Below are 24,287 nucleotides of genomic sequence, written 5' to 3'. Positions count from 1 at the left end.
TAACCTCAGCAAGGCACCCCAGATGTAAACATCCATTTCACCAGTTCTATTCTTGTGCTCCCATAACTTTGATATTAGCAGGATACAGTAATAGTTGTTTGGATCTCCATAAATCCATGGAATGAGAAGTAAGTTTTGCAAGAGACTACTTTGAATTAACTCTAATTATTTGAAAACAGTTTATATTGCAACATAGAGGTCTAGGCCACTACCTGTATATGATAACTCATCTTAAATTAGGTGCTTCAAGCCAGGAAAGATGATCCTAGAGTCAGCCTTCAGTAAGCATAGAGTTTGGGTAGATAGTTTTGAGCAGATCTCTTATTTTTAGATGACTAAAGTTAAGATATATATATTTCACACAGCAGTAATTTCCTATAATTATCCATTCAACCTCCTTCATTGTTGACATGGAAAGAGCATAAAATGATGGCAGGATGTTTATTCCTTCATTCTCTTTTTTTTTTCCCATGAAGTGCTAATGAGGAATATGATCCAATGGCAGTGGTAACATTTGAATACAGTGGTTGCCAGAGTGAGATAAGCAAACTCACTTTTCATAGCCAGCCAGATACATCAGCTGGGAGGAATAGAAGCAATTTATATTCCTTAGATAAAAAATATTCTGTTAAAAACACTTCTGAAAGATATTTATATGAAACTTCTCACTGACAGAATCCTAGTCAAAAGTCTATTCATCTTTCCCTAAGAGAGGTATCTAAGATAGGGCAGATGAATCACCTTCTGGAGGTGCCTGTCTCTGAAGACTTCTATTCAGACATTTTTCTTTGTCTGTGTTGGGTGAGGTAAAGCTCTGGCAACTGCTGATTTTAACCCCGGTAATGAAAGTGACTGGTGACAAACTAGAAAGGAGAGAGAAAGTAAAAGATGCTTTGTTGCAAGTGACATGAAAATGCCAGAATAAACTTAGAAATAATTAAAAATTAACTGCTACCACCTGGGAAATTATCCAAGAAGAGGTCATAGGTTTTCATCTTCCTGAAGAGATAAATCCCACTATTCTGGGAAATCTAACATAAGTAAGAGTTTTAAATGCCAGAAGAAAGATGTCCTTGAAGAACTCCAGAAAATTTAAAAAAATAAAGAAAAAACATTTCAGATTAGATTCTCATATACACGAAATTTTTTTTTAGCATATTTGCAGTATGGACTAACCTTGCAGTAGGTGCAATTCCATTTACTTCCCACTAATTACTAAAATGGTGTAAATTATGTTTTTTGAGATTGAGCTGTCCTACTTCCCAAATAAGAGGCTGAAACTATGAATTGAATATATGAATGAGCAAGTATCTATGGAGACTTACAAGAACTCAAATATATTTAGAAATTACAGTTGTCTTTTGTTATCACATACAAACAAAACATTTATCAAACTACAATGTAGCATAGTCTGTTCAACCTAAGCTGTCATCATGTAAGCATTCCTCATATGAAAACAAATGATTGCAAGTTCCAAATATTTTCATAATTATCTTTAAATAATATAACATTCAACAATATCCAGGATAATGTTTCAGTTCTGTGAATTTCTAGCCCAAGCAGCCTCAGAGACCATAAAGAAATAATGGGACACAGGATAAGAAATGAACACAGATCAGCACTGATTTATTGCCTCCTATTTTTAACCTGGCTTCCTAAGAAATCAATGCCTGTGCGTTCATGCTGTGTATGTGTGCAGGTATTAAATTGGGCTTACTGGACAATTTCAACTACACCTGTGTGGAAAGAAATCTCAACGATACTAAGGCTGAGAGTAATCTCATGTAACTTTGGATGGCTGAAAGTGTGGGTATGTCCCTTTGAACTAAATATCCCAGGCTCCCTTCATAGGCAGTGGAAGTGGATCATCACTGTATATGGTGATTTATGTTATCTATTTTAGACATTTATTGTAGGATGGGAAAAATTTTGCTGTAGAAAGAGGGATACTCTAAAGGTGGTAAAATACAAGCACTGAGGCTTCCTCCTAACATCTGTTTTCTGTCAGGGTTCTCCAATGTGTAATAAGAGCTGAGCTCATACTACATCACTTCAACTGGTGGCATTTTGTGGTTAAATTTGGATACAAAAGCACTTTAATCATACAGATAAGCAATCTTAACAATTGCACGGCTCCCCTGTGATGTGGAAGAGGTGGCATGGTCCAGGTGAAATGCCAGAGGGGTTAATGTAGTGGTTCCAACTCTGCTATGCAACATCCTGGAGCAGGGTTGCAGGTCCTTTATGGTCTCTTCAGATCCCTGTCTCCTTCTGGAGCTGCAAAAATAGTCCCAAATCTCCACTCCAGGGACACAGAGCCACTCACAATCTCTCTGGTTCCTAAGTCCTCCGCCAATATACTTTATAAGGGTGGAGAATATCTTTCTGTTGATATCCACTGAAGTTTTCCAGTTTGCTCTCAGAAAATGGCTCTTAGTGAGCACTAACAGAGTATCATGAGCACTGTTGTTAGTGCTCATGATCTGCTTATCCTGAATATGCTTACTGTTCTCAACTATCAACAGGCTCTTGCAAAGTTTGGCTGTTTCCTTGAATGTGCTAAAGTTATCAAATTCCCTTCTGTTCTGAGGTACAGGAAGTTGTTAGGGCCATTATATTATTTCATGTACTTCTGCCTGAACAAAGGTTTGGTTAAAGTTTGTCCATACCTACTAAAACACAAATTTGGTTAAAGTTCTATCTTCACAGTTCTGCTAACTAGGTTTTACTCTGGCTCTCTGCTGCATGATGTTATGCTGATATTTTTCTCCCACTGCTGTACTCAATTGACCACCTTGCTCTCTTGCAGCCCTGCTTGCTTCTCATCAGGCTTCCTTACCCCAGATGGTCGGGGACTATTTGCCCAAGTAGAACAGCTTTAAAAGTAAAACCTAACAGATTTTTATAGGATACTGGAGGAAAGAGAAACAGAGCTATCTCCTTTATAAACATTTCTTGCATCCATTTGTACAAAAAAGCTGCCAGTTTGACTCTACAGGAAGATACAGAGGTCCTATTGCTAATTAATGCTTTTAAATGGTCTTCAATCATACCTGAAATATCTTTTCTCAAAGGCACTTGAATACAGCTCATGACATTTTGACTCAAAAGCTACATTATGAGGTAGTAATAAGGGTGTGCAGGAACGCAGTTAAAATCTGTCTCAGTGAAATCTAACAATGCAGTAGCTCTTAGGAAGATATTTATGAGAGGAATTGTTTTCACTGGAACTGCCCCAAAACACAACCTTTTCGTAAAGAGCCAGTTAACATCATTTATTCATTATCTAGACTATGACGTGAAATGTCTGATAGATTGGTAGAAGGGAAGAAAACTTAGGTGTTTCTATGGCAAAACTAAATGGCTTTCTGAAAAATATGTTTTGCTCAGGCTGTTTGAAGAAGTTCTTTGGCCTGGGTGTATGACAGCTGGGAGAAGGATTTGCATTCCCTGATCATGTTTTTATTCTAGATCTGTGCAGAATTCTATTAAGCCAATGATTACAATCAAAGCTAATGGCTTTTGGACTTTGTGATTATCTGTAAGAGTCAAGGAGGAATTTTTCCCCTGCTGCCAAGTTTTTAGTATTTTTTTTTATTTTGTTTTTTTTTCTCCCCTCAGAAGTAACAGAAATAAGCAGCAGCTGGGTATTGGATAGGTCGCTGATTTGGTACAGAGAATTCTCACAGGTGTCTGAGTGGTTTATTTTCTCACACACTCAAATGATATTTGTTTTGAGATGTGTAGTTGAGAAGGAAATTTGTCCTAGATTATTCTGAAAAGGCCTTTTTAGCTTTTCACTTTTTTCTTCACCTGCAGATATATCTTTGTAGTTGACACACAATCAGTTTTTTTCTTTCATGTGGACCTTGTCCACCTTGATCCTTGATCCACACTGTCATACCTCTCAGGTTTTTGAGGACTGAAACATTCATTACAATTAAATATGTAGGCTATTGAGATAAAATATAAATTTCTCAGAGAGACCTGAAATTAGGTTAGGTGGCCTTATTGCTCCCTTTGGCTTTGTTTTATGTGGAACCATAGACTCCACAGAATGTCTGCATGTTGGGAGGGATAAATTTAATCAATGCTCAGATTTAGTGGGGAACAATGGTTAATCAGATCTACTGATCTGCAAGAAAGCAATCCAAGTACTTCAGAATCTTGCTATTAAACCAGGCAGGGACTGAATTACACCAAATGTTGTAAATGAAGACATTTCTTTTGACTCAGTGAATTTTGGATGAGGTCCCAGGTCTTAAAACCCCACAGTGCTATTGCATTACCCTGATCTTTGAAATAGGTAAAATTTTTTAATGATGCCATTTTTGTTCGACATTGCAATTTCTACTGGAGAACTAGTCTGGAAGAGAAAAACGATTAGAAAAGCTTCTTATTGATGTTACCTCTAGGACTTGTTTATTTCTACTGAGTCACAATCCAACAGTAGTGTGCTCTCAATTGCATAGCAGGTTCTTCTATTTGGTGCTCCATTTCATTGAAGATAGGCTAAAATCACTCAATTTTAATTTTTTTAAAATGAAAATATTTTAACTACACATACTCAAAACATTCCTGGAATAATTTTCGAAATGAATAAATTGTATCTTGTTTTTCATTGAACATCAAATTTGAATCTGTGTGTTTCTGCAATTTCCTGCCCTTTGTTTCAGTGACCCTCTTTCAATCTATCTTACTCACCATAATTATTTGCCTTATCTGCCAGTGAGAACTCATCTTCTTATTCTCAACCGTAATTACTTCATTGAGCATTAAAGTGAAAAGGCCATTTTCCTCTTGTTGTTCATCTTTTTCAGATGTCAAGTTATTTACAAAGCCTTTGAATTAGTAATGTTGTGATGAGAATTTTGGTAAATTATATGTGAGAGAATTAGGCCCATTATAATCTTGAATTCTCATTTGTCCTGAAACATTTTTTCTCTTCTCAGTTTTCTAGGCTTTGCAGGAGAGGTTTATTACCGTTTCAAAGTGTTCTGCCTAGGACATTCTGCTTAATGATAGCAGGAGATGTGACCCAGCCAATGGTACATTTTTCTGACAAGCTACTAGGATTTCAAGTGTTTTGATCTCTTTCTTTTTTAAAGACATGAAACTAAATTAATATGAATGTGGCTGTAAATTCTATCACTTTTAACAGGACTTAAATCTTTGATTCCATCCAATAATAAACAAAAAAATGGTTTCTTTGAAGATACTCTTCTGAGAAGTGTCTGAAATTTACTCAGTTGTATCAATGTTATAAATTTGCATTGACACAGTGAAAAAAAGCTTGAATTTTGGTCTCATATCTGTTAATTTTGGATACTCATTTCTGTCAGTCAGAAAGCTAAAAGGTTATTGAAAAATCTGTTTTCTGTTATTTTAGACACTGAATTTAGTCACTAAATTTATCTCATTTAATTTTGAGCATGTTGTAGACATGTCTGTCTTCTCTCTCTGACTGCTAAGGAAGAGCAGCTGACACCTCAGGTATGGATCTGATCTCAGGTGAGACAAATTGCTCTCTGGAGAAATTGCTTTATGCTGACCATAACAGGAGCCTACAGCAAGAATATCCCACCTTCCCAAGTCTGTTGTGTGCTTGCATCTAAGTGGGATGAGTTTTTGTACAAAGTAGGAAAAATCCTTGCCTACCCTTTTGTTTACTGTGATTACGAGAAAGATCCTAGGAATTTTCTCTGGAAAACCTAATTGACTTGTAGGAATAGTCATGTCCAAAACATTGAAGAAGGTCCAAAAAGCCAAGTTACAAAAAAAAAAAATTCCTCTTACTTTTATTTAGCATATATATATATATATATATATATATATATATATATGAAATTCATCTACAGGCAACTAAATGAAAATTACATATTTCTAGTAATTTCAGTTATTGTCCCAGTGCCACAAGAGATTTTTGATAGAGTCTTTACACAGAAGTTGAACCTTAAATTATAGATCTTAGAGTGTTAAAAGACACCTAGTATAGAATAAAAGACACCTGCAAGAATTAGATACACTTACTAAATTTTGTGAACTCAAACGTGGTAGTATTGTGTTTTGGTGTTTAAGATACATCCTGTCTGTTCTTGACATTTCTTTGATGACCAAAGAAGTTCTTGCCGTCATCAGATTTTCTAACCTGGCAGTGGAAGGCTCCCAGCTACACCTCAAGAAAAATGTAATTAATTGGCATGAGGGCAATTGTTTTCTTCTAAAATAGAACCGTAAAATCAATGAATACTTTTGACAGTAAAATATTTAAATAATTGTGTCCAAGGATCTTGGTAGTCCAGAAGCTGCAGCTCTGCTTTGGATTGAGCTTTGGAAGTGTCCTGCAGCAGTTCCTGTTTCCATTCTTTATTTCTTCAGGACTGGGAAAGCCCATTCCCTTAAAAAGGCACAGTCCCTCAGAAAAGGGGCATTTTCTTTCTCTAACAATACTATAGTGTTCATTTATTATGTTCTGTAACTGCAGAACTGCATCTTACAGCTTTAGTCAACAGCATGGAATCACTTAGATTAAGCAAAGAGAATGATTTTTGAAAGCTCTTTATAATTCTCTAAAGACAAAGGAGCAGGGACATTAAGGATGAGACCTATCCAAGGGAAAGTCTTTACTAAACTTCAGTGAAATTACCAATACTCCAGGGTCTGAGTTTTCATACTGCATCTTGTGATGGAAGGTCAGACTAAGTGTACCTCAGCAAACACATTCATGTAGCACCTGCCCCGTGGTGGTCTGATCTTCAGAGGAATGTGCTAAGCTGCTGCCACTTTTTAGCATTTTCACGATTTTCATCCCATCTGTCCCCCTGCTGTTTTTTCACTGCAGTATCTACTCAGCAACATTTCCTGGAGCAATGTTCATCTGACGTTCCAATGTTCCATCACAGTCACAAGCACACATCAGGATGTGCCGAACCAGCAAAAAAATCATCAGGCAGAACAGCTGCTGGATTTTCCTGATACGCCTGGAATGGTGCAGAGAAACAAGAGACTTGGAAAGTTGCTTCCATAAATCAGCTTTTGTAACTAAGGCACATGGTTTTGGTATTCTTTTTTTCTTGATTCTTTACTTTGCAGCTTGCTGTGCTAAGCAATCACTTGCTCCAAGGAAATCAATTAGTGCAATCAGCTTAGATTTTCTTTGTTCTGACGATGGATGTTTTTTTGAAACTGAGAATTAAACATATGGAAAGAATGCCCTGTTTTATATGAGAACTATGGTGAATCAAATCACGGAATGATTTTCCATTGTAATTTAAACCTAAAATTTTAAAACAAACTGTAATCATAATTCTTTTATATTTTGAACCAAAAAATATCCAGCCATGGTGATTTGGACAAGTGACTGACAAAATACTTTTTTTTTTTTTTCTAAAGTCCATAGTATTTCAAGTTCGTAAAGAAAGATTTTACAATGTTTCCTGATTGAAACAATAGGGGCTCCTAAAAATGTCCTTAGAGTTGCATAAATGCATAGGCATGCTGAACAGAGTACAAAGTTCCAAACTTAATACATCTCAAATATAGAGTTTGAAATTCCAGTCCTAAACTTAAAAGATTATTAGGATATATTGCTCTTTTTCAATGGTTAACATTTTGTGTTATATTAACATAATTTGGTCTTGAAAGCACTGTGTTCAAGTGAAAAGGTTTAACCTCTACATAGTACTGATTTCATACCATATAATAAAAGTTTAAGGGGAAATAGTACACTTTTATGCCAGAAACAGAAAATTGGCTGGTCTGTGGTATTGGCTTGGAATTGACACTTGAGATTTTTCATCTACAGTTCATGTCTTGTTTAATTTATACATTAGTGGAATGTTTGAGTGCCTTGCCACCACCAAGGATTGGTAACTTTATACCTATATTCAGAAAGGGAAAAAAAAGAACATCCTCACACTTACAGACTAATTGCTTTCATCATGTTTAATTAGTTGCCTTAGCACTTGTAAAAAGAATTGTAGCTGGTATTTAACTGGTTGGGTGGCTTACACCAGCAGTGAGAAAGGACTGCAAAAAGAGAAGGTGCAGCAGCTGCTTGAAATGAAAATATTTAATTCTCTTGTGATAATAAAATAAAGCTCAGCATGTTATTAATTTTTTGAAAAAAGAAGAGTATCCTCTTCTGGAATACTTGTGCCATCTGCTTGGGAGTCCCTGTGCTGCTTTCAGGCTGTATTCTGAAGAAGAGACTGATAAGCTTAAGTGGTCATATGTTTGCAGGGAGAGTTTTTGTACAAAAATAATTTGTACCTTTTAAACATACAAGCTTTTATTACGTTCATTCATGTCTGTTTATGTTTTGGAGTAATGTGACATTTCCTCAATATCCTGAAATATCTATGGCTAAGTCCGTTTTATGTATGTGAATTGTGAGTATGTACATGGACATACATACACACAGTCAAAAGCCATACTATCATTGCAAATAATAAAATCAATTTAAGTGTTAAAATGGTATAATATCCTAATCAAAACTAATCTTCTATACATTTCTTTAAGTAGTTCAAAGGAGTGACGAATTCTCTTCCTCATGGAGAAAGAGTGAAAATCCTCTTGAGCTATCAGTGAGAAAAGTGAGCTTTCCCAGGGATTTGAAATCTTTTTATGGCCTCTCCTTGGCTGAATCTGGGCTACAAAATGTAATGGGGCATTAAGATGTGAGAACTACCAGTCAGGATGTCCTTGCCCATATATTCCCTGGAGTGCAAAGGAATACTGGGTGCAAAGTTTTATTTTAAATCAGGTTATCTAGACTGGCACTGAAACTTTTGAGTACAGAAGCTATTAACCTCATCTAGATGTAGCCTCAGCTGCAGCTATTAATTCTGTTAAATCAGAAGTAACTTGTTACAATCCAATATTTTCAAAAATGTTGAAATTAGCTTGATGATTAGCAGAAAGGCTTCATACCAGAAAACAAAAATGTCATTGCAGCTGGTCTGGAGAACATATTATGCTTCTATCCATGTAAATTGTTCCTTTATGTCACTATTATAGCATTTTGGTGGAGACCTCTGTGGAATCTTCCACTGTTGCTGCCTATAATTTACTTTTTTTTTCTACATACATGAAAATAGTGCTGCTCAAGGGCAGAAAATTTGGCATCATTTTATAAACAAGCATTATAAACACAGAGAAAAAGGATAGGTCATTTTATACCAAATTTAGCTGCTCATTTAGGGAAATTAAAAAAAGAATAAGTGCTTATCCATTAAAATCCTACTCTGTTGTCTCAATCATTTGGGAGAAAGAAGTACAAGAAAATCATTGACTTTGCTGTTTCCTTTGGGAGAAGCACAGATGTGGAAGAGCAATTTTTAACACCTAAGTGAGGCAGCTTATGAACTGTGTCTAAGTTCGTTCAAAGCCTTCCAAAATACGGAGTACATTTCCACCCAATTCACATAATAACTCAGGCTATGATTCAACATAGCTTTTAAAAATGCAAGTAGTTCCTCATCTGTTTAAAATTATATTTGTGCTATTCACTGTATTTCTCTGGGGTCTCATTTCAAATTTCACTTGTAATTCATACATATATATTTATAAAAACTACCAGCTTTATTTCAGCACACAACTTTCCGTGTGGAAGTTTTGTTTTTGAAAGATGTGATGGCAAAAGGCAATGACAGCATAAGATTTTTCTAACCTTGCTCTACCAACTGGATTTGTCTCTGTTTTGGAAGGGCTGCCATTCATTCAGGAGACTGATGTGGTCTGATAGAGTCTCAGGGCTTGTTGGATTTTGCCCTGTTTACTGAGGTTGTGGATAATGTTAGCAAACAATGCCATTTTTTTCCATGGTGCTTTTCAGAGCTGCGTGTTCATGCTAGGAAAAGAAAACTCTGAAATGAAATAGGGTGTCAAAAAACCAACTTTGTTCCTATTCTTGCATGTGGTCTTAACTTCAGAGTCTCTGGTAGTCTCAAAGATGTTAAATTTTTATGCAGAGATTTTTAGCCTGCTTTCTACCTCTGCTGTAGGAATTGTGAGTGATGTAAATAATTGTAGAGAAAGACTGTAAGTCTGAAATATTCCCGGACTGTTGATACTATTCCCCCCTGCCCTTCAACCAGGTTAACTGCAATAAAATGTAGCAAAATTTTCTGATTCTGCAGAAAAAATTAGAATCTCTGCATAGTTTAGGATTAAAAAAAAAAAAAGGTAGTTAATATTTTCCAGGCACGGGCTGGGCAGTCATTGCCTTGTTTTAGAGCTGTGCCCTTCCCAAAAGTCTGAGAGCCAAGCACAATGCAAAGAACACCATGGCCACCATCACCATTTCAATACAAAAGCAGACAAAGAATTCAGGTTTCAAACTCTTCCCTCCATAAAACCAAGCTATTAGCACTTCATCCAACGTAGTAAGAAACCCCCAGGAAGCTGGTAGATCACTGCAGTATGCATTTGCTGCAGTGGGGGTTGAGGAAGGACATTTCACAGGACTGGCATTATGGAAATCATCAGAGGCTGCTGGAATGTGTGTGGAGGCAAAACCATCTGACTTTCATACAAACCCAAGCAATCAGGCAGCACTGAATTATTTTTGTGGAAATAAAGTATTATCCATTTATGAATTCCAGATGGGAAGGGACAGCTGTCGAGCTTATGACATCATTCCCCTTGACACTGGAGGACGGAGAGGAAAAACTGGGAGTCACATGTGAAATATGTCAACAGTGATAACAGAACCGGGCAAAAGAATGTGTGGATGTTGGGCAAAGCTACTGGCATAATGGCTAAGACAAATAAGGACAAGTGCACACTAAAATGAAGAGGAAGCCACAGGACAGAGTCTAAGAAGCTAGTTTGCAGAATATTATCTGTCATACTTTGTGTGCTAACTACAGAAACCAAACATTAGGGTCATTAGGACATTTTATACAACAAGAAAATGATTTATGATTTTTTGTTATTTTCAAAAATGCAAAAGTCACTATTCTTCTGTTTCTGTAAATGTTGAGAACCTCATCAAGCCTTTTTTATATTACTTTCTAATTCCTCAGTATCTAGTTAATGTCTTGATTTTTTTTTTTTTGTGGTTCACTTGTGTTTGCAGGGTTTTGTGTGTGTGTGGTTTCTTTTCTTTTTTAAACCCGTTAAAGAAAAGAAAGTCTTAGGACTGAAGATAGTAATACACTTTTGCAGGCACAAGGGGATTATGGAAACTTGTTTGCTTTTAATAGTGAGAGGTAAAAGACAGTCTAAGAATTTAGTTCTGAGATGGTCTGTTACACTAAAAATGAAGAAAAATTTTATGTGTCATCCTTACACAATGGTAGATTATTCTGAAGATCCTGGGCATGGTGGAATTCAGGAAAGATTAATATTTCCTGCAATTCAATTATGAGAATCTTAATAATGTTCTAATTGCCAAGGATTTTCTCTGAATAGCAAGAACTGTTGGATAGCTTGTCATTCTGTAGTTGTATTTCAATGTCTAATTCCCAAAGACAGGACTGGTGCAAGCTATGATTCAATGGAAACTTCATTTCTATGGAATAAAAAATGAAAGAAAGATAGGGAGAAGAGAAAACTTGGAGAAGATTGCTTTGCTGAATGAATTTTGACTTTGTCACTAAACTTCTGTGAGTGGCAGACCTTTAGAGATAAAACAGTGTATGAAGGTACCATCTGCAGGAACCGGGAGGTTGGCGGGTGTCTCTTATTGAGCTACAGGCATCAAAAGTGAAGCTGACAGCCCTAGATGCTGAATTTTAAGGAATACTTTTCTCCTGCAGGCACAGACAAATGGTCTCTTGCAAATGCTGTATTGCAGGAAGGCACCTCAGAATGTCAGGCAAATCCTTGAGTTTCTTTCTTTTCTCCTGTCTCACATCTTCCTATCAGCCTTTGCTTAACCCTCTCCACAGCTGACATGCTGCAGTTTTTTTGGCCTGGAATTGTCTGGGATTTCTTATGCTATTATAATGCTATTAGAGAAGCTGTCAGAAAGGTGCTGTGGCAGTTCTGTGTTTCAGTTTAGGGCAACTCCAAAGCACAAACAAAAATTTTTGTCTTTTTAACAAATATTTCAAGGAATGAACCCTGTGTCTATTACATACAAAACCTGAGTATAGGGCACACAATTTTAGATACTTTCAGATAGATTAGTAAAGAGTTTCTTGCTAAACACACGTGGGTTTTGTAAACAGCCAACAATATTATTTAAAAACACAAAGTAGAGCTTGCTTATGCCCACAGTAATTGTAAAATTTACCAGAACTCTTCTGTCAAACACATAAGATTTCCTTCAGCTGGGGTACTTGCAGGTTTCAGGTCATATAATTTCTTACAGAGGCACAAGTTTTATCCAGTCATCAACCCCATCTCACAAACTCTGTAAATCTGCTGGTAAAGCTCCTTTGTCAACTTGCCACAGAACCTTTCTGTTCTGTCATGGCATTGAACCACAGTGTAGCTCTGCACGGAAGTTCTCACCCACATTTTTGTTGCCTTAAACCTGCCTGCCACATGCCACCATGTGCTGGGTCTCATCTCAGGGTGGTGATGGATGGTTCCAGGCACAACTATGCTGAACTGTTTGTAATACACTGTCAAGATGGTTGTACTGTTGGGATTGTTGGTGCTCCAGCTTAGCTTACCATATAGATGCTGCCTTCTGGAAGTAAATTGTGCCAAGCTCTCATCAAGCCATAGCACAAGCAATGTGCTGACAAACCATGGTGGCATCACAAGTTGCTGATGGCAAGTCATTGTAAGTGGTAACATGATATGTAAATATATTGGCTGGTTAATCCGTGTTATTGCCACATGAGGCATCCAGGACAGTACCAGAACATTCAGGAGAGAAGATAATTACCATGATCAGAAGAGGAACGATTCCTTCCTCCTTTAGGAATGATTTAAGACTGGTGGTTCTGTGCACTAATTATCCTGTTGCCAGGATGCCATGGTCTTACTGTAATAACCACGTTTCTTCTACATGTGTTCCCAGCTGACTCAAGGTCATCTGACCCTGCCTGTTTGTCTGGTTTGACATTGGAGTGGAGAGCACTGCTGAGAGTTATCTGTTTTGCATTCCACAGTTTGTTTGCAGGACAATGAGGGATTCAGAGATCTCTTGTTAAGACCCTTCCACAGACTATCCAAGGATGCACACCAATTTCTTAGTCATATCCTGGCCCCGTGCTGGTATGGAAACTTCATATGCAAATGCAAAACATTGTATGTAAATGCAAAACAACATATGTATATACAAAACATTATATGTAAATGTGAAATATCATATATAAATGCTAAACATCACACTTTTCTCTGCATCTTCAGGTTCATGCTTCAGCTGCTACTTCTGCCCAAGGATAGGAGAACAGATTTTGGCACCCCTAAATTCAGGTTAAAGGTGGAGCTGGGCTGTTCACCTGCTCCCACAGTCAACTCACACCCTACTGCATAACTCTTCATATCCCAGAGGCAAATCTCTTCTCCAGCTTGTATTCTCCTTATAATATCTCTCACATATGTGACACTTTTGCCTAAGAATCTGTTTTTCCTAGGATGTAAATGTTAAAACAGTTTGATTTTTTTACCTGCCAGGACTACTGCAAAGGATAAGAAGGAATGATAATAGTTCTTCCTATCATACACTGAGCCCTTAAAACAGATGCAAGATACTAGGCACATGAATACTTTTCTGTTGCCGTGTGTGAAGACTATTTAGTAATAGCACCTGCAGGCAAAATATATTGAGTATCGAGGCAGGTTATCCAGGTTATGGGTAAGCCCTGAAATCTAGGGGTGTATGTAAGAACACCCCAGGGACTACTTGCTACATGAGGAGATTAATAACCAAGAGAGAGTTTGAACAGGAAGGGCAGCTACTCTAAGAGGACCCAGACCTCATTATTTGTGAATCACAGTTAAGAAAACAGTTTCATAGAGTACCTGCTTGTTTCCTGGGACCATCTGGAATCCCTCAGAACCTGCTGAGATTAAACATATCCCCTCTAGACAGTGATGTGTGTCAGGTTTCCTGCAGTAATTGATAGAGAGCACAAATACAGTTCTGATTTGGCTGTTAAAAGCATTCTGGCTGAAACATTCCTGTGAGGATGGGACTGGGGATCTGCCTGTTCAGGCATCTGCTGTGCTTAGCCATTTGGGCACAGTGGGGAAAAGGTGTTCTGTCTGTCTGGTGCCATGGCCATGGTCACCCCTTAAGTTTTATTTACCCTGCCATTGTCCCCTGTCATGATGTGCCTAGATGCAGGTGTTAAAACAATTTTCCTTCCTTTTTCTTTCCTTCTCCACCATCTTTTGAGAGACAAGGTGTTACCACCCTTTGAGACACCAAATTTCTGAGGCAGGAGTTTTACTTCCTCCTCACATTTCTCAGGTTGTTCTTGATGACTTTTAATAGGGCTCCTTCAGATTTTTTAACCTTGGTCTTGCACAATTTTCTGGTCTTCCTATAATTTGTCAGGCAGCAATCTACGTCTGTGGGTGTAGATTTTGGAAATATTGCAGAATCTCTAGCTGCATTTCTGTCTACAGAGATAAATACACGGGCATCCTCTGGGGACCAGGTCTTTGGTAGGGTGGAGCCATTGTGTTGCAAATGTGAAATGCTATCAAAGTGTAAATGTGGAAGACCTTTGTTCTGTTTGACTGTTGGAAATTCTGAGGGTCTCTGTAAATAAGGGGAAATTTGGCTTGTGCTGCAGGGTTGATTCACAGCATTTTAGACAGAGGAGCTTCTGGGTGACAACTTGGCTGAATGAAGGAGCACTCTGGAGGGCACTGCGAGGGCTGGGTGCCTCAGAGATATTGTTCCCTGGCTGGAGAGAGCACTCCCTCTCAAGCCACATTGACAGGCATTCCAAGGAAAATACACCTTGGGTAACAGAAAATAAAACAAAGAAATGCAGATTATTTCAACTGGTGTCCTCATAGAAAGCTTTTTATCTGTGACTGCTTTGTGGCTACCATGAAGGTTGGCAGTAAGAGTTCCCTTGACAGCTACAGCCCTGAAAAGCAATATCAGCTTTGGGTTTGCAGAAGCCTCACCAGGAGCCATATTATATGAAAATAAAAACTGTCAACAGCTGTATAAAGTGAATGTATATACCTCTGTTTTACCTCCTAATTTTCTTGCTCTTGATTTCAGATTGCTGTTGATTCCTAGAAGACTTTTCATCTTGTTCCTGGACTGATGCAGACATTGGTTTTTTTTGTTCCTGACATTATATCTGACTCACACCAGGTCCCTTGCTTTTTTCTCCCCTTAGGAGAGAGCTCACTTGCTCTGAGTGAGCAAACAGTGTATATATTGAGAACAAAGGCCTTCTGGTAGTTTAGAAAACATTTTTCTATTGCAAAAGTCATATGAGTTCTGGGGTTCTAATCTTCCAGGGCCCAGTGACCCTACAAAGGCACCTAAGACTTGCAGCTACTCCCCTAGTCTGCTTAAAATGCTGCTATCAATTAAAATTTCCTATATAACTTCCATTAAAAAATTCCTAACAAATCTGAGTACATTTAATAACTACTGCACTTTATATCTAGTTCTTTATAATTGAGTTGCACTGCACTCTGTAGATATATATTGGTATATTATTTTCAAAATACATGATTTCCTGCCAGTGCATAGTTTCCTCTTTTAGACTAATCAAAGTCAAATATATCAGAATAGATACAGGGGATTTCACAAAAGAAGACCTGGTGAGATATATACAGGCAGTTAAATACAAAAGGCAAAGAAAAAAAGATACAAATGTTCTTATATTAACTTTTTCAAAAACTTAATAATTTGAAATAGCTCTTTTTCTGCTGTTGATTTACTAAAGTTAGATTGCAGAAAGCAAAGAAAATAAAGTCATAGCTCCCCAAGCATTCCTATTTTGCTTTGGACTTATATCCCACACTAATATAACTTTCACAGATTCTATGTCTCTTTGAGCTCAACTTGCTCACTAAACAATGAATTCTCCTTGAGTACAAGATTTGCGTAGCATTTTCATGGTCAATTGCTTTTGGAATTATTAGAACAAAGATGTCTTAGCAGTGCAGGGTACTAGCAGTCACTGAAAAATGCACTGCTTTTCCTTGTCCTCATGCTTTTCCTACACATTTTGTCTAGAGCTAAAGAGGAAAGAAGCAACTGAGCTATGTTCTAGTTCATTCTCTCAGTTCCTCCTATTTTGAGAAAGGTAGGGAATAAATACATAAGGGAAGGGAGTGGTTAAAAGTGGTAGTAAACTGGTGACAGGAAGCATTTGTAACACAGGCCCTACAGTACAGTAAAAAAATAATCCTTAGTAGTACTGAGTGGGAATACTCAGCTGGGAATAAAGGTTAGGTGAAGGTGAAGAAAGGATGCTTGGTCTTTAAGGTCTGCCCAGGAAAATACTTAATTTTTGTGATTAGAGTCTTTCTACAAATGTGCTCCAAAGTGCTTTGTTCTTGATCAAACCCCTATAGAAAGGCTCTAGGATCACCACCCTGCCTGCATCATCATGCATTACTTTTATGATGAATACCATATGGAATATTAGAAAAACAGAAAAGCTTTTAAAAATGTGTATTAGGTAATATGGGCTGAGATGAGTTGGCTGGAGTTAGAATGAAAGCATTTCTTGCCAGAAATATGTGATATAAAGGGGAGGAGTTGGAAACCCAGGGAGTCTTAATAACAAAGAGGGCAGTAACTCCAGACAAGCCATTGATTCCTCATTTGTTTTGCACTAGATCAAGACACTCATACTAGTGTATTGAAAGAGGAAACAGAAGTTCTGCAATCTGAGTCAGAGTTGCTATAAATGTGGGGTTCTGAGATTCTGTATTTCAGCTGAAATACTCCAGCACTGGCAGACTGCATACTGTTAATAGGATAGAATTCCTTTTATATTTATATGCTTTAGCACTTGCAGTCTCCTGTATCTGACGACTTCTACTACTACACACAGATATTTACCTTAAACCTAAACTCTTTCATCTTTCATTTGTCTCCCTGTGAAATGTGTCAACCCGGGTCAAGGTGCCTTGTCCTCACAAAGGCTTTGGATCAGTGTGGAATGCACGTTCCTCAAAGGAGGTGCTTAACAGGCATTCAGCAGAATGAGGCTGCCTTCTGAACCCCAAAAGACAGACCAAGACTGTCACCCCAGGACAGTGAGGTATCAGACTGCACCTGAGGCTGCAGGCAGCAGGCACAGGTCTAGGAACTAGAGGTGAGATGTTTTCTATGTGAGGCCCAGATGTCCAGGAAGCCAAGTTGGCTGACTGCAAGCTGCTGTACTTAGAGCTTTCACTGGTTTTATGTAATTGACCACATGGTAGTCCTTTGGTTAGCCTCCTTTTATCATGTGGCTCTTCTGGATTCTGTGATTAGTAAATTACTTCATTTAAAATCTAAAGCATTCAGCACTCAGAGCAAATAAGTATTGACTTTCCCAGGCCATACACTAAGCCACATAACTTTGAATTTTGTATTTTTATGTTTCTAAACTAATACTTTCTTCTCTGTGAGACACATTTTCTCTGGCTAAGTCAGATCCCAGTATCCCTTGCTGAATAGCTTGCTTAGTCATATTTGCAACTAAGCAGTTTTTCAGATTGTGAGTGCCTTTCACCTAGTTATTAGTTATAGCACATTTATATCACATTGAAGGCGACTAGCCTTCTTGCTTTTCCAACCTTCACAGTATTACCTTGCCTGCACCAAGGATATAGGCTGCCAAATCTATTAAAGTGTGATGGGATTAAGAAGCATGACTTTTTTAGACTCTTTTGAAAATTCAGGCCATAACTAAGTCATAAGATGTGTATAACTGGGAGCATTGGTTTCAGATTTAGCAACCTGAATTTTTTTGTCTGTACTGTTATAAAAGTGGGCTTATCTTTCATAGACATTGAGCTCTACCTAGCCCCACACAGAAGTTAATTAAAAATCTTAACCTACAACAGCAACAACAACAATAATCATCATATTTGTGCTTTTATTTCATACAGGATTGTTCTAATAATGATATAAACACTCACAAAAGATAGATCTCTCCCCAAACATAACATCAGTAGCCTCTGCAGATGTCAGTTTGTCTGTGTAAATCTGAAAACATGTTACTTATGTATAAACCTTAAAAATGTAATTTTGAGCATTGAAATAACTAACAATTTCTGTAGTGCTACTGAGAAAATGTCTTAAAGCAATACCCATGCCTCCCCAAGTAAGAAACCTGAACCAAAACAGATTTGTATGCAGAGTATTGATAGGCCCCTTGCTATTAATAATGCAAACTTCTTCAGTATGAATATACTGCACATAGCTCATTTTCCTTGTCCATTATGCAGGCCAGTTATCACAAATGCATAAAATGTAAACATGATGTACTATATTTTGATTTGGATGAACAGCGAGGGTTTTTTGTCCTATTTGATTTCTCTAATGCAATACTTCCACTGAAGTTGATTTAGCCAGCCTCTGATCCTGCAAGATTGAAAATGAGTGGATGTCTGGAGTAACAGCACAGGTGTTTATAACATGCTGATATTGTGCTGTATTTGACCCACAGAGAGAACCAAATGATTAATTACATCACAAAAATTTCCTAAGAGACCAATTATTGAGCCAGATTGGCGTGATCCAGAGAAGTTAGACCTGGAGCTAGGTTTCAAGAAACCTCAATGTATAGAGTAGTTTCAGTGCTAGTTTCAACTTTATATCAGTTTCTTAAATCTCAGTTTTTGGTATAAGCCAGAATATGCACCCAAAGCCCTGGTTTTAGGCAGGACCCTCTCCACAGTACAGGATATATGGTTGCATGTTTTTCTACCTGCCAAAATAATATCCTTACTCTCTGAATTTTATGTCTGCCAAAGGCAGTCATCAGGGCTATAGGGCTATACCAAGTGCATTAATGCTCAGTTAGGAGTAGGGAAGATAATGTTTCACGTACTTTCTTCTCAGTTCAGGAAAGATTCCTGCCTTCTTGAGCACCCCTAAACATTGTGCAGCTTTGCACTATCCTAAAAGTTTATGTTTGCTTTGCAGACTCACTTAAGTCCTTTACTAACTTCAGGAACATTTTTCTCATCTCACAGTTGAAATACCAGATTTTGCCCTTTGCTTGCAACCCATCTCCAACTGAATGAGAGGCGGATTCATGGATTAAGAAAGACAAATCTTCTTCCAGGTGATGGCTTTTCCTGAAGATATGGACAATTGCAGATACATACCAGTGACTATACTTATAGTATGTGAGTGATGTAAGGAGAACACTAGTATAGGAATGTTTCTATGGTATACATTTGATGGTATGCTCCAAAGGGCAGTGGAATACTTTGGGTTTGGACATCAAGTAAATTGTCTTCAGTTTGGTTCTCAATATTCATTGTGACATCTTCCTGCCCAGAAAAGCTACAAAAAGAGATTTTACAGACTATGATATTGTGAAAAGATGTTGTTTGCTGTGTCACTTTCTACATTTCAGTTATAGGGGGAACTGAGGGATGAAGCTCAGATATTCTCTTAGATATTGCCACTAATTCTAAATCTCCTACCTAATTTACCTTATGTCATCAGAGGTTCTATTTCAATCATTGTGTGTATTTAGAGAAAAAGATTGATATGAGATAGCTAATACGAACTTATCTGTTGCGAAAAAAAGTAAAGTTATTAAGACCTGTATAATTATTAAAATAATCACAAACTGCATGTTAATGGATAAGCATCCTATGTATATATTTTTCTGTAGCTCTACCTCTGTGTATTCATTAGAAGATTAACTGCTGTAAGCAGAAAAGCAGATTTATTTGGTCTAATTGTTTAACACAGAATATCAAATCCTCTGTGTGCACTCTACTGTAATTCAGACTATGGAGTCCATTGACTTGAACTGGGAAAGAATTCCAACTATTATTCTTAGAACTTCTCTCTCACTCTTTTTTTTTTTAATGGATATAAATTGGTCACTTCTGACATGAGTTGGCACAGAGGGTCTTTCTTCGTTAAAACGTAAATTTTAGTGAGTGGAATAATAAGAGAAATGAGACCTTTGTCTCTTGAAATTAAAGTGCTGGTAAAGCTGAAGCTGCCAGCTTTGTATATTACAGCCTTAGGAGATAATATATTGAATCATTCATTTCCTTTTCTTATTCTTTTTGCTCTCCTCAAAAGCACGTTCTGTTTCAAGTAATTTCAGTCCAATAATGAATATAACACTGACTGACTCACCGTCATACAAGATCTGCTTTGGGATATACTTTATCATGTTTTGTTTCTGTGCTGTCAGAGTACTTAGAAAAATGGAAAAAGTGACTTACCACGTGGTGAGCTTATGCTGCTTCTTGATGCTTTTAAACCACTGGGCCTTTGTGTGATGAGAAGCCCACCTGTGTGTACCTAAATGACTCTAATTTTGGCTTCTATCCCTTATTACCTGAAGAAAGCAGCTTTCTAATGCTAAGCCTTCACAAGAAGAATTAGTTAGATTTATTTTTCAAATTATTTTTGCTGTGATAGAGGTCTGTCTTGGCTCCAATACTCTATTTTCATTAATAAGTCATGAATAAGTGGTGAAGTAGAAAATATCTTTGTTAAATTTTTCAGATGGCATTGTACTGTTGGTATGCTACAGGACAAATGAAAATGGTACTGCCAAACCTGGACACAGCAAAGACAAATGGGTCTTGTTGAAGAAAAAAAAAGTGCTGCATTCAGGAAGAAATTAGTTGCACAAAGGCAAGTGTATTGTGATTGGGAAGAAGTGCTGCTTGGGAGCAGATCTGCGTAACATGGAAAGGGATGGAGGGCTTAAGGTGTGTTTTAATATTGCTTTAATACTATTGCATGTTCTGAAAAAATGTGCAAGATGAAATACAGCTCAGAAACCTCATTCTTTGACTCTACTGGAGCTCATTAAACTTTAGACAAGAAACTGTCTAGTTTGAACACTGCAGTTTTAAACAAGAGTTGAGTCAACTGAGTACATTACAGGAGAGATCAGAAGCCTGTGGACATGACCCAGGAAGAAACAGGGGAAGAATATATCGGGGTTTGTCTCAAAATGCTATATTGTGTTTGAGTGTCAAGGTTTTGGTTGGGGTGGGGGCGAAAGAGGTGGCTTCTGTGAGGAGCTTTTGTCTTCTGCTGAGGCACTTGCACAGGACAGTTCCAAAGTGGGGGGAGGCATTGTGGCATGCAGGGAGATTTCCTGAGCTCAGGAAACTCAGGTAAACTCCAGGTAAATCTCCAAGAACCTCCAGGAGCTGGCAGCTCTGGAGTGAGCAGCTGACAGGATGTGTGGGGGTCACCCCCACCACCATGGATGGTGGAGCATGTGGAGAGATCCCAGGGCAGAGGGTGAGACCAGGAGATCTGCACGGTCTCTTCCAGCTGAAACCATTCTTTGGTCCTCTGATCTTAAAACAGCAAGTGTGAGCTAATGGGGATGATGAAGAAAAATATATTGCTGAAGTCAGTGTAATTGGGAGTTTTCTTAAATGTGGATAAGGACCAGTTTATTGTATATTCTACAGATGTACAAGATGTAGTCTACTTTAGTGGGTTGTGCTTGGCCAAGCAAAAAAAAAGAAAAATACTGGAAGCTGTCAATAATTTGCACATGTGTTAGAAATTTCCAGTGCTATCCCTCTGTATTGAGAAAAACAGATGTGCTATACTGACTTGATTACTAAATGGACTTATGTTTTTAGAAGCTGAGTGTCACTGATGAGGAGAACAGAGAAAACAATGACTTTCAAATCAAATTCTTATGTAATAATCCACACAACTTTAATAAATGTCTAATAGGTGCTGAACTCTAGGAGATGTTGATAAAGGTGTGAAGGTCTACATGTGTTTTGCAGTATTAGATCTGCACAGAGTAGATGACTATGTTTTTTTAGAGTGAGGAAAATATACAGGGAACATAGTTCACTTATCACAGGTAAGAGCATGAACTGGGAATGATACCTGCACTGATTTGGAAGAAAGCTTGACAGACTCTGGATTAAAATTTTCCTTAGATTTAAAAAAGGTGAATGCTATTGTTTGACTGTGAGCATTTTGTTCATTTCAGAACATAACTGCATATAAAAATGTGTCCCATTTTGATTCATGCTTGTCACATGATCTGTTCCTATAAAAACCTTTCCAATTTACATGCTCAGCTGATGTGAGATAGCAGCCATGAGCAGATTTAGAAAGCAATCTCTGAAAATTCAGCCAACTAGGTTTGCCCTAGAGTGTTATTGAGAGTAATATGAGAACACCATGAAAAGTTACAGCCTTATAAAATATAGTGGACTTTACCTTATTCCATATTTATGAGCTGCAGTGTCGATACAGCACTGTTATGAAGTTAAAATGGTACAAACATTCTTAGGGTTTGACCCTGCCAACAGGGGCTCAATATTCTACTAGCGATTTTAATCATGTACCTGTGTCTGTCTAAGATTGGATCTTTAATCTGTATTTTATGTTGTTAGCCACTAGTTAAAAGGACAGATGCATGTGAAAGGGAGAAATTTAGCAGGTATAGCGTTAGTCCAAAGGTGTACTGCACTGGAAAGTTTGAGGAAAATTGTTCAGCTATTTTTGAGTTAGCCAAGTGTTTTTCAGCTGTTAAGAAAATTGTTTCAGCTATTTCATGCTTGAGTAACTCGGTCTTGTTTAAAAACATCAGACCTGGTGCTCATGTAGCCTTGAAGTAGAAATGGGTATTTTGCATTGTGAGAAGGAAGCTACTTTTGAAATATTGGAGAGGATAATCATAAAACATTCAGGGGGAAGGTATTATTCCCTCCTATCTTCCTCTAGTAAAAGAGTGCAGCAACATCTGCCCCCTCCAAGCTTTACCTATCTGAAGGTTGCCTATAGGTCCTGAGGAAACTACCAGTATTTCTTGTAAGTGCAGACCAGGGGAGGATGGATTTCAAAGATCTGGATGAATTTGTTTTATTAGACCTGATTTAATATCCTATAAAGGTTAAATGTTGCTGGACCTGGCCTATTCATGATATTGAGAGCTGCACCAGATACCACAGTATGTGTGTGTGACTATCTTTTGGACATTAAGCCAGCTCTTAAAAGTCTCAAACAGGTCTCAAATATTGAATAGAAACTGAAGAACGAGAGTTCCTTATAGTTCAGGAAAGAAAGCTATCTTTTATTGATATTGTATTTAAAAGTATATTTTTTATATTATACATTTTTATAGACAGCTACTATCTTGTAAAACAATTATGTTGTGGGCTAAAAAGTGTGGATGCTGTGCCGAGCCAGAGGTTACTCTGCTCAGAACTCAGAACATATGCAGGAGGTTTGATAGCATTCTTCTGCTTTCTTGGGCTATGCATGCAAATGAATCTCAGGTATTCTGGTGGTGGAATTATTTACTGAAATCCTCTTCTTAGAAGGGAAGTTGCAGGGAAACAATGCATTGGTGCAAGAAGAAGGTCAGTTTTAATCCTCACTATTCAAGAAGGAGGTTTAGGTTTATCACACAGAAAAGAAAGGTACAGAAGAGGCCAAAGCTATTTGTTATTTTTCTCCATTGTTCAACCAGCCTCTAGGTATTTTAAGTTCATGGAATTACTTGGGCCTGATATAATTTGTCTACTTAGAATTCATTAGTGGAGCCTTCACTTGAACTCATATATTTACAACTAACAAATATTTAGGACTTTCAGAAGAATCACCTTCTTTGGGAATAACCATGACTATTTGCTGGCTTTAAACATATTTCCATTTGATTTCTTTGGATGACTTCCAGATCAATTTCTTATTGATACATAGGCTGTTCCAACCTGTCCTTCCAGGACCAATCATGATATTGTGAACATATAAGAAAAAAAGCCTATCCTTCAAAACCTATATTGTGAATTAAAAAAATGGTAAATAGGTTGTCTTCATAAAATTGAATTTTTCATAACTGTAGATGGACAAAAGTAATAGTTTGTTTTTTGTACATGTGGTGAGTGAGGTTGTAATGCTATACACTCCTAAATATGTCCAGGCAAAGAAATGTTGTAGTAACTGTACAATGTGGAACTTAAATATTTCAGTTTTGTCACATAAACCCTTATTTAGGGCCCTTATTTTTCTCAGCACATAAACCCTTATTTAAGGCCGTCTGTACAATTCATACTGAAATTAATAAGGCAATTATTTGTACCATGTATAACTTCAGGGAAAATTTGTCTATGGGTAAGTGGCTACAGCCTTGGGTCTTTGTCTTTCTGTATTGCACGGCCCACTCTGTGAACCTTCTAATTTATTATCCAATATCCCACATTTCCCAAAAGGA

General features: G+C 37.5%; 1 long non-coding RNA gene across 1 annotated transcript; it reads left to right on the top strand.

The window, feature by feature from the left end:
- The first annotated feature begins 16,706 nt into the window (after positions 1 to 16,706).
- On the top strand, positions 16,707 to 20,720 carry LOC148224523 (uncharacterized). The gene is made up of 3 exons (XR_015802923.1): positions 16,707 to 17,210; positions 19,081 to 19,172; positions 20,588 to 20,720. It is a non-coding gene; the product is annotated as an uncharacterized LOC148224523 (long non-coding RNA).
- The last annotated feature ends 3,567 nt before the right edge of the window (positions 20,721 to 24,287 follow it).

The sequence above is a fragment of the Sturnus vulgaris genome, chromosome 3, assembly GCF_052056855.1.
Source record: "Sturnus vulgaris isolate bStuVul1 chromosome 3, bStuVul1.hap1, whole genome shotgun sequence".
In the NCBI taxonomy this organism is placed as follows: domain Eukaryota; kingdom Metazoa; phylum Chordata; class Aves; order Passeriformes; family Sturnidae; genus Sturnus; species Sturnus vulgaris.
This window is presented reverse-complemented; position numbering and strand designations above follow the sequence as displayed.